The following is an 11,094-nucleotide window of genomic DNA, read 5'->3' on the forward strand; positions in this document are numbered from 1 at the left end:
TCCATCGGTGAAGCGTCTGCCTTCGGCTCAGGTCATGATCTCACAGTTTGTGGGTTTGAGCCCCGCGTCAGGCTCTGTGCTGACAGCTGGAAGCCTGGAGCCTGCTTCAGATTCTGTGTCTCCCTCTCTCTCTCTGCCCCTCCCTCACTTGTGCTCTGTCTCTCTCTCTCTCTCTCTCTCAAACATAAATAAACATTTAAAAAAATAAAATAAATGCACACTTAAAGTGGGTGCATTTCATTGTATGTAAAGTGATACCTCAATAAACTTAATTTTTAAAAAAGTAATTTCTTTTAGTAACCAAGAAACTTTGATGATAATCTAAGTTTCCTGACTATGAGGATATATGTGGGTCTGACCTAAGTATGACAAATCAACACCTTACAACGGAGGAAGGCATGTAAGTACCTGGCTTCCTTTATTCATCAAGTGAAATAATTGTCCATGATACCATTAGCAAAATAATTACATGTATTCTTTCTTTTTCAGGTTTTCTGAATAGGCCACTACATTTCAAACAAATAAACTGAAGAATAGAATAATATATATTTAAAAATGTTTGAGTTACCAGAGAGCAAAAAAACCATTATTTACCACATTCCCCAAGTAAATGGAATAAGGCATTTCAAAATGATTTCTTTTGTATTTCAAATATACTCTGTTATGTTGAATAGCCCTTTAAACATAAACCAAGCACGTGGGAAGTTCCAAGGGTGTCAGCCAGGTCTTCAGTTCTGTTATTGAGTTCTTACACAAAATTGTACAAATTCTGTTTGCCATTTTGTGTGGATAAAATAGATAAGCCCAATGAAGAAAGTTTATCTTTAAAGCATAAGGAATTCATTGAAAAGTAACTCTTAAAAATAACATATAACATTTTGATACTAGGAATAAAAAGGATAACCCAGCCATAAAAACATACGCTTGTATTCTAAGATTAGTCTCAAAGGATAAGATATTGTTACTATCTTATGAAAATAAATCTAATTGTTGCCTTGAACATATCCTGGATAGAATGTTGTATCTGATGGTGTCATCTCCTAGGGTCTGAGGTTTTAACACTAAGAAAATGTTCTTGTTTTCTTATATTTTCATGACAAAATAGCATTCTTGTGAAAAGTACTAGATTACAAAAAAAGGAGAGAGAAGTAGGGAGAGGGGAGAAGACTCTCACCCAGAATGTCAGGTTTCAGGAAGATATCCTAATGGCCTGAATCTGTACATTTCTCTGTGGAGGTGTGGCTTCCACAGTGTGTCTGTCTACAGTGAGCCGTGGAATAATTATACAAATTGCACTGACTCATTTTACTCAGGTAAACTCTACCTTAAAAACTAGGAAGTGCTGCCAATTTGACCACAAATCTATTCTTTAAAGATCTTTGAGAAAATCATTTTTTTTTTCTTCTTCAAGTTGTAGCATGGGATCCATTAGACAGCCAAGCTCTTCTGTCTATCCAGAAGAATGTCATGTCTGAGTTTTTTGATTTTCTGGTTTTGAATTATACATAGTCATGAAACTCAAGGCTTGTCTTCCCTCAAAGCTCTTCTACTGTAATATTATGATTTACTAGAAAGTTACTTACCATATAACACAGCTTCAAAGACCAGATCCCCTGTATTTGCTCCTTAGAGTGTTTCATTATAACAATATGGATTAATGCCAGTTGTTACACCAGGAGAGATCAAACCGAAACTTCCACAGAAGTCTAAATAGCAGGAATCTCACAGGGAGTGATAGATACTACGATTTGCTCTTCAGTGACTGATGGACCATGTTTTATGTTTTTAAAAAAAAAAAAAGGTAGCAAAATTGAGCAAGCCCCCCAGGCATAAAACAAACTGCAAAAATAAATATAAGGAGAGTAATTTACAAATTTAAGAATATATAATCAATAAGGATGGGTGAATATGGCAGCATTTTGAGATAGAACTGCATTTTCAACTATTTTTAAAATGTTTCCCATTTGGCAGAACCCCAAATGGGCTTTGCCAAGCACTTTTTCTTCTTAATTTTTAAGTGCGTATGTATTTCAAGGAAAATTTAATCCATATGTTCCTCTCTCATTTACACAATTTATCAAAATGTTGCTTTGAATGAGCCATTTAATGTCTAAGAAAACTGAAATACTTCTCCCCCCCACCACCACCAATAGTAGTTTTTAGCTTTTTTTTCTTCCTCAATTAAATATTGTTTGGTACTATACATGAAGCTAATTGAAAAATATTCAATTCTGTTTTAATATTCAGAATCAAACAAAGTCTGATAAAATTAAAAATAACAGAAGATACACTCCCCCCACAGTACTATATTTTCAAGTTTGTAAAAGCCTTCTCTCATTCACATGGTTCCTATAAATCAAAGAATGCGAGAATGAAAAGTTCCCTCAGAAATGTTAAATTTTTTTTCCCTCACTTTAAAAACCAGGAAACTGAGTCCCAGAGAAGTTTAAGAATCTGCCAAAATCACGAAGCTAATTAGTGGCGGAGCCAAGACATGTATCTTCCCGTTCCAGTGACTTCTTTGGTTTTTCCGATTTTAATTAGGATTTTATCTATATCTAAACACACAGAAGTATCAGTATGATACTAGGTCATTAAACAACAGCAACGAAAACAGTGTAGCTCACTTCTGCATGAAATGTATCTGCCTGCTTCCAAAAGATCAACACCTGGACAACTGACAGGCTGGAAATGAAAAGTTCAACATCTGGTGTTGCCATTGAAAATTTCAATGGCTCCATGCACCGTGTGATCCTGACTGCATCTATCCTTTACCATCTCCACAAGGGTAGGTGATAGATCCATTTAAAAGAAAAATTAAGTCCCAGTACACTCTCAACCCTTACCAGTAAGATGTTACAGAAAAACAAGCTGATTAGGCTTTAATGATAAGGATATTTCTTCCTCCCCTCTTTCTTCTCTTCTTCTTTCTTCTTCTTCCACTAAAGGGGATCATTCTGGGCTACACAAAAATCTGGTGATGGGCATTCCAGGACAGAACAGAGATATGCCTTCAAGCAAGATAAAAAGGCACAGATTAGTAAATAACTGCTATCCCCAGGGAAAGAAAAGAAGAGGAGAGGAGAGGAGAGGAGAGGAGAGGAGAGGAGAGGAGAGGAGAGGAGAGGAGAGGAGAGGAGAGGAAACCATTGGAGCTTCCACTTGTTATCTTAGGAGGCAGTCATGAAGTACACACCACAAATCACAATTAAAAGAACTATGACCTTGTAACTACTCACCAGTGTTGATACTGTGTTACTCTGTTTTATTACAGGAATTATTTTTTTTAATATGATGGAAGGGGGCATATAATATGTATATGCATTTGGGGACAAAGAAGAGAATTGGAGGACCTTTTTCTAGAGGGAGAAACCAAAATCATATGGTGCAGAGCATCTCAAACACCAATTGTTTAACCTCGGGTATGTTACTTAACTTCTCTTCATCTGTTTCCTCATCTATACAACAGAAATATTATCAGTACCTACTTCATAAGGATTCATGAAATAATACATGTAAAGCACTTAGGACAGTGTTTGCATACAATAAGACCTCAACAAAAATAACTGGTTGCACTGTTATTTTTTTCTTTACACTGAAATGGGAAAACAGGCTGAAATCCTAGCACTTGTGGCAAACAGAAAAAAATACAGAAATATTATTTAGGACTAAAAAGGAGCTTGGAGTCTTGGCTCTGAGTCCAAGCTATTGTAAATTTACTGAATTGGGATTCTAAACACAACTATATACTCCAACACAAAACAAGGACTCAATCGATGCTACTGTAACAAGTGCTCATATCATGAATACCTATAGCATTTGGAGCACTGTAGCCCCACCTTCTTCTATCTTGACCTCCAGCTGTTAAAAATAACAGTGTATCCAAAGACTGGACAACCAATGGAACCCAATGCAGAACATTCAGGAGCCTTCACAGAATTTCTGGTTCTAGAAATGGTTACTTTGTCAATGACCTTAGACGCGATAGCTTAGGGGTGGGAGTGAGATAATTTCTGAGTCTTTCTTGGTGAAATTTTTCTCTTTTGATTGTAATTTGGTTGGTTTTACCAGATGAATAAATGGATTGAGAAGCACCCTGGCTTAAGAAGAGGGGGACTGTGACGGAAGCCTTGGTCTTGGTTTTGCCTTAGGTGCCACTCTGAAGACAACATTCTATTTCTAGGGGGTTCTCGGTTATGTAAAAATGAGGTTATGTTTGGTGATCATAAATGCCCCTACCTCTCTAACATGTTGTGGACCTATAATGGTATAAAATGCTATAATGTAGCATAAAGTGGTATAAAGTGCTATGAAATGGTATAAGACAGTGAGATTGGTTTTCCTGGTCATCATGACTCTATTGACAGAGCACCTTTCTTTGAAAGTTCCATGCATTCTATACAGAACAATTGAAAAAATAGAGAGGAGTGTGGTGAATACAATATGCTTTTGCACTGGATCTGTGTTCAAATTCAAACTCTCCCACTTTATAAATAGCTCAATATTGAGCAAATTACTTAATTTCTCTAAGTCTAAATTTGTTCAAACATGAAATATGTTTCACTTTACCTATTTCATTGGGTTGTTCAAAAATTAAATGAGAGAACATGAGTCATGAGCTTACCTCCTAATAGGAGCTCAAAAAGAAGAGAGCCAATATTACTGCTGCAGGAAAAGAAATGACGGATTCAAGCCGGAAAGGTCTTTCATCGAAGGGAGTGTCAGATTGCATTATACACATGAATAATGCTCCCCTAATCCAAGAGAGTGTTGTCATTTTTTGTCACATGCTAACATATTATCAGCAGAGACCCCGGAGGAAGCAATGTGGCAGTGTTGGTTGAATGAATTAATAAAGTTGCTCTCTTCAGCCAGGACTCTTGGGCATTTCTGAATACTTTCACAATGTGTAGAGTCAAATTATATCATACAACTGACCACTGTAGTCTTTCACAGTACCAGACATTTTGGGACTAACGGACCTAAACATACATTGATGAGTAAGTGAATGTTTCATATTCAAATGGTTAAACAATTTTAAGTTTCCTCCTGATAGGTCTAAATGAAATGGCTAAAAAAAATTAATTTTTCATAAGTGGGAAGGGGTACATGAGAATATGCCCAAAGAGGCTACTTCTAAGCTGTGCATAGCAATAATAAACAAATACCCTCTAATCAAAACGTCACAGATGGCCAGTTCCCCCTTGATGTAAGGAGACATTGATAATGTAGCCTGGGTGTTATCTTCAGGCTTGACCAAGGGCCATCTTGAAAGGAAGGACTTTGACTTCAGAAGAGGAGCTCTGGTTGCTGAGATCAGGCGGGACCACTGCATCTGAGCTTTCAATTGACGGAAGAAGTCAGGAACCAAGAGACCCAGGATTACTCTGTCAGCTCTGCAACTGCCCCTTGGTTATTATTTTGGTTGCCTCGGACAGTTTCCTATGATTATTACCAATAAAAGCTCTAAAGTAATTTTAAAAAGCAATGTACATTCTGGAATGGTGGTGGGGAACTGTTTCACATGCTGCAACCAGACTTGAATGTGGGCAGGAAAATCACAAAGGATGGAGGAAAGCAACTGTGGAAGAATAGAGGAAGTAGGGCTGAGTCCAGAGGACTCTGCTAGGAGGAAAGGAGACCATTCCGGCCAGCGAAGGGATTCTGAGAATCCCAGATACTGCGTAGGATCAAGCAAGGGAACTGCTGTCTCTCAGGTTCTAGCAATACAAGTTTTTTGGATTATTTTCTTCAGGCTTACAATCTATTTAAAAATCTGTACTCTACTACAAAATAATTCTTTCTTACAACTTTTCACAGGGCTTTCTGAAAGAGTTTATTTTCTGGGTTTGGGAAATGCTGAGAAGTCCAGCTCACTAGGAAATAAATTCAACCTGATTACTTAACCAAACTTCCTGGATAGCCAATATATGAATTTATCTCCAACTCAAAAATGAACAGAGTATTGTCTTACCAAATGTCATCATTTCCTGCTTTTGAGAAGAGACCAGAAAGACTTGTGCTGAACCATTTCAGAGCATTTTAGATATGTCTTCAGCTGAAACCTGGAAATCAAAGCAAAATAGAAGAAAAATAAATATGTAAAAACAAAATTTGTGAGCTTTGGGAAACAAGTGGTTTGGGGGGAAAGCTAATTTTCAAAGGTCTCCGTCTACCCTATGGCCACTCCCTTCTCTTCTAGGACCTTTCCGCCTCTCTTCATTTCAGTTTTGAGTTAGAAATACTGGAACTGATCACTTTTCAGCCTCAATAAGTCCTTGCTAATTATTTTAACATTTCAGGTTCAGGAAACCCAAACCCAATGTTTGTTAAGTGTTCTTTGCCTTGATTTGTATTCCCTCTTATATTTCAAGGGAAGCAGGGTCCATGTGTTTCTGATTCATTTTTACTTAACTCATCAAGACATTGTTTCATGAAGGCCATTTGATGTCCAAAGATTCTGCTGAACCTTTTGTTCATTAAACCATATAGCCAGTGAAGCAACACGCAGTTTATAACAAAAGAACAGAATTAGGAGACCCAGGAACAAACTATCCTACCTCTGTCTCTCATGTGCTTTCATACAATGATAAATCACTTTCCTCGATATCTGTGTTATCTGGGGGAAAGATAACAATGTTTTATGCTAGGTTTAGAGAATTTGTAATAAAATATAATTTTGGAGAGTCTTTGTAAAGAGTAAGGCATGTTATAAACCAATACCAAAATAGCTCTTGAGTTGAAAAGATGAGTTTTTGCCTGGTGTTGAGGCTGTTATACTAGTTTTCCTGGCCAAGTACCACAACTCAACATTAAAATTTCAAATGGCGATTAGACAAAACATAACGTTTCCACCTGAAAGCATTAATTCTTATATGGATTTATACACTGGGAGAGTTCTAGATTTCCTACTGGTTTCCTTTTTGAGCTAACAATCACACTGCCAATTTGTTTAAGGATTTGCAGAAAGTTGAGAGGTAGATATTTGACATAGAGAGATGTTCCTGTTTTTACTCAAAGACAAATTATCCTAATGTTTTATTTTAGAGCATGGAATACTGAAGTCAAACTTCCTCTAAATGGAGTGGCAACAAATTTAGCAGGTATCAACAACAAAATAATTTGTTTTAATTCATTCATTCATTCATTCATTCATTCATTTATTCATTCATTCCAGTTTTCCACTAGGTTCATTATCCTGCAGTTAATTTGCTACTCTCTGGGTATGCAGGTGGCACCATGATAGTTTACCAAGCCTGCAGAGGACAAAAGAGAATTCAAGGATCAGTTTTGACTGGGGTCAAGAGCAGAAATCAAGGAAGTTCTCAATCAAAATGACAAGGAAGTTGCAGGAAACATGTTCAGGCAAACTAAGAGGATTTGCCTTTCTGGCTTTTGTTTCAGGAATCTAGAAAAGAAGAGAGTGATCATAGGATTGATGAAGACCTTTGAAAATTAGCTTTTTACCCAAAGCACTTGTTTCCCAAGCTCCTAAACTACGTATGTACGTATGTATGTATGTATGCATGTATGTGTGTATTTTCTTTTGATCACTTGATCTCCAAGCCATGGCCTAGTATCAGGCAAAGGGCCCAGTCAAACATGGCACAATCAGCACCCAGAAGAGACTGAGACACACATGCATAGGGTCAGTAGACATGTATGCAGTCCACTTTTCTCAAGCTTCCAGGAAGAGGGGTGGTTGGACTGGGCATGGCCAGATATACCATGGGTGCGCTGCAGCAGAGGCACCTAGCCTTGCTCCCGGTCTTTTTATAGAGTTCTCACAAAAGCAGCCTTGTGGTAAGGGGGGAAAAACGACAGCTACTAGCTGCTCAGGGGAAGTACATACCAACTGTCCAGTACCAATATTCCCTGGAGATCTCACGGCAAGTTGAGACCAGCCACTCACCCTCCTGATAAAGTAAGAGGTATTAAATAATACCAGCCAGCTCCTGCCAGGGAACCTAGAGAGATTCACTGGACAAGCCTCCTGGCCTCTCCACAATTGGTTAGCTATTGAAGCCTATTAGGAGAATACCCACTACTTGCCCAGGAGCTGGGATGAGGAAATCAAGAAAGACATAACATCTGTATTTGATCCATAGCAGGGGAGGTGGGACAACTGAAGGCTTGCCTTCCAGGAGTTCACAGTCTAATGAGTGGTGTCAGAACAAATAATGACCTCACAACATGGGAAATGAGTTTATAGAGGTATGAGCACCATCAGTGATAACTGCAAATGACGTGGTGATCAACTCTCATGGCAGGAGGGAGGGTTTTTGGAAGCCTTCCAAAGACATATATGCTTATGGGAAGGCAGGCTATGGGTGCAGGCTGAAGGAAGGGCATTCCAGGCGGAGGGAACCACATGTAGGCAGGAACCCTAATTATAGCCAAGCCGAAGAAAGTTTGAAAGAAATAACCTCCTCCCACGGTTTTACATATTCCAGAGGAGTTGAATCCTAAGAAGCTAAAGTCCAACAGTGTATCACAGTTTCCAAAAATTCCACAAACAATTAAGCAATCTTCAAAAGTGAAGATTCTTTTAGAACCCTCTGTATTCATGAACTGCCCCTCAAATGTCATTTGTCCCTTTCTCCTACCTGAGTGGCCTGGTTGATAAGGTTATCAACTGGTCACTGAGCTTGGGCGGTATTAGCTAAACTGCCCTTGCTAGTTGGCTTTCTTATCTTTTGGCTTGGGTGTTCTTTCCAGAAATAACCCAAGTACCTTATATACCCTAAAAGAAGCATAGAAATCCCTTCTGGTCAGGCCAAAGAATATAGCTCCTAGAACAGAACTCAAAGTTCTGAAAATAAGAGAATCCTTCCTTTTAAGGTTGACTGTATTCACAATCATTCCTGCTTTAGAATGTGAAAGGCTTAATCCCAGTTGGGTCACAGTGTCATGTCCCATGATCTGGGTCATAGGAAAGTTGACACACTATCTCCTTTAAAGGCTTACATGTCTTTTCTCTAAAAAAAAAAAAAAATGATTCTGTTTGTGTCAGGGATGCCAGTGCACTCCGATCACCTGCTAGTCGACTTTCATTGTAGCTTGTGTGCCCGGGTCCTCCTCCATCTCTCTTCCTCCTCAGCCTGGAAGTGAATGAAGTGACATTCTTGGTAGCTCTGGAAAGGCTTCAGGGAGTTGTGAATTTTCATATTCATACCTCTCAAGCTGGTGTGAGAGGGGCTTTGCTTTTGCTATTTAACAGGAGAAATGGAAATAAAATTTAGAAGTCCATCAATAGATTTATTACTTGTAAACCATAACATGTTTTGAAAAGCATGATGCACTTAAATGGGTGAATCTTGCTGATGTTAACTTAGCGAGAGTATTTGTTACCTTGCGGTATAGCAAATCACCCCAAAACTCCGTAGTGTCTAATAATAATAAGCACTTCTCTTTCCTACTTCTGTGAGTCAAGAATTGGGGAATGGCTCAGCTAGGTGGCTTGGGGTCTCATGGGGTTATAAGCAAATGGCATCTGGGCCTGGGGTGGTTTTGAAGGCGTTTTCACGTACAAGCCTGGTGCCCTAGCTAGGATGACTCAAACAGCTGATGGCTCGAGCAAGTGGGGCTCCTCTGGATGGTCTCTCTCCATGTTTTCTGTATCATGGCAGCATTAGGGTATCTGAACTTCTCACATGGCAGCTCAGGCCCTCAAGGGCATATCTCCTAAGATACAGAGTGAGGGGGAACCTGTGTCACTGATTCCAATCTAGCTGCAGAAGTGTGTCAGGAGACTGCTTCCCCTCATTCTATTTGGTAGCACTGACTCACTGAGTTTGGTGCATGTTTAAGGGAAGGGTAATTAGACTCCACTTTTGTATTGCAGAAGGGTCAGAGAATTTGCGGTTTTGTTTCAAAACAATCACAAAGGAAGTCGGGAAGAGGGGAGTGCCAACTGAAAATGACAGATAAATAGAAAAATATAAAAGCTAATCATCAGAATTTCCAGACACTTCTTTGAAATTTGTCATGAGTCCAATTCAGACTTTTAAAAATTTCTCAGTATCATTTTTGCCTTTTACCTAGTTTCTAATTTTCTGTGACATATATCTATTTTTTCTCAATGACATCAATTTTCTTTTTAATTTAATCGATTAAATCTTGTTTTGCACCTACTAGATGGTAGGCATGTGCTAATTGGGATTCAGATGCAAATTTATACAATCCATGCTTTCGAGGAGTTCACAGTCACAACTGCAATTCCTTGTGACAACTGCAACATTAGAAGCATAAACAAGGCATAGAGATGAAATAGATATGGGAAAGGAAAGAAAAAACTGGATAAATCCTACCATATATTTTCATTCTACTTCACAGACTTGCAAAATGAGACTTTCAGTTGCACCTGTTTTACATGTGCCATGAACCACACTGTTAATATTAATTTGTAAAGTATTCCCCAAGGTAGTTCTTCAGCGCGGAAGCCAGACAAAGATTTTGTGAGGTTAAAACACAGAGATCTAAGCATAGGATTCTCATCTAGGTATAAATGATTGACATGTCATTTGGTTCAGCCCCATGCATACAAGCAGATCTCAGCCCAGCCCAAATCCATGGAAATCTATTGTACTGTTTTCGGGATGGTACTAATAGGAGTAGCTCTTGCATTTGATATGGTGAAAGATATTTCCTACACTGCAGGAGGCCCTGTCGTACCATCAGGTATGAACACCCTATGAGGAAGTACGTGCAGAAAGAGGAGGGCACAGGACAGCACCTCAGGGTGTACTCAGAGGCTAGAAGAGGAAGAAAGTCACTGAGGAGATAAGACTGGCGGTCAGAATTAGGAAGGTAAAGAGGAAAAGAACTAAGACAGCACAATGTCATGACAGCCTGAGAGGGAAGACTTTTCATAAGGAGAGGAGCAAGAACCCTGGGAATGAACTATGTGGGTCAAGAAGAATGAAGGCTAAGATTGGGGGCTTCTCAAATCACAAAGGAGTTCAAGGAGGTCATTGATGAACTTCACATCATGTCTTCAGTCAAGTGAGGAAAAAGCTGCCCAGATGGCCCCAGATGACTCAGCACAGTGTTTTACCAGACAAGGGGCCCTCTGGTTCTACCGGGATTGCAGCA

General features: G+C 39.0%; 1 long non-coding RNA gene across 1 annotated transcript; it reads right to left on the reverse strand.

Moving 5' to 3' along the window:
• Positions 1-392: 392 nt before the first annotated feature.
• LOC122481618 lies at positions 393-6,068 on the reverse strand. Its single transcript, XR_006296898.1, has 2 exons — positions 5,975-6,068; positions 393-3,011 (listed from the first exon to the last, which is right to left on the reverse strand). It is a non-coding gene; the product is annotated as an uncharacterized LOC122481618 (long non-coding RNA).
• Between the last annotated feature and the right edge of the window lie 5,026 nt (positions 6,069-11,094).

This window comes from Prionailurus bengalensis, chromosome C1 (assembly GCF_016509475.1).
Source record: "Prionailurus bengalensis isolate Pbe53 chromosome C1, Fcat_Pben_1.1_paternal_pri, whole genome shotgun sequence".
Taxonomy (NCBI): Eukaryota; Metazoa; Chordata; class Mammalia; order Carnivora; family Felidae; genus Prionailurus; species Prionailurus bengalensis.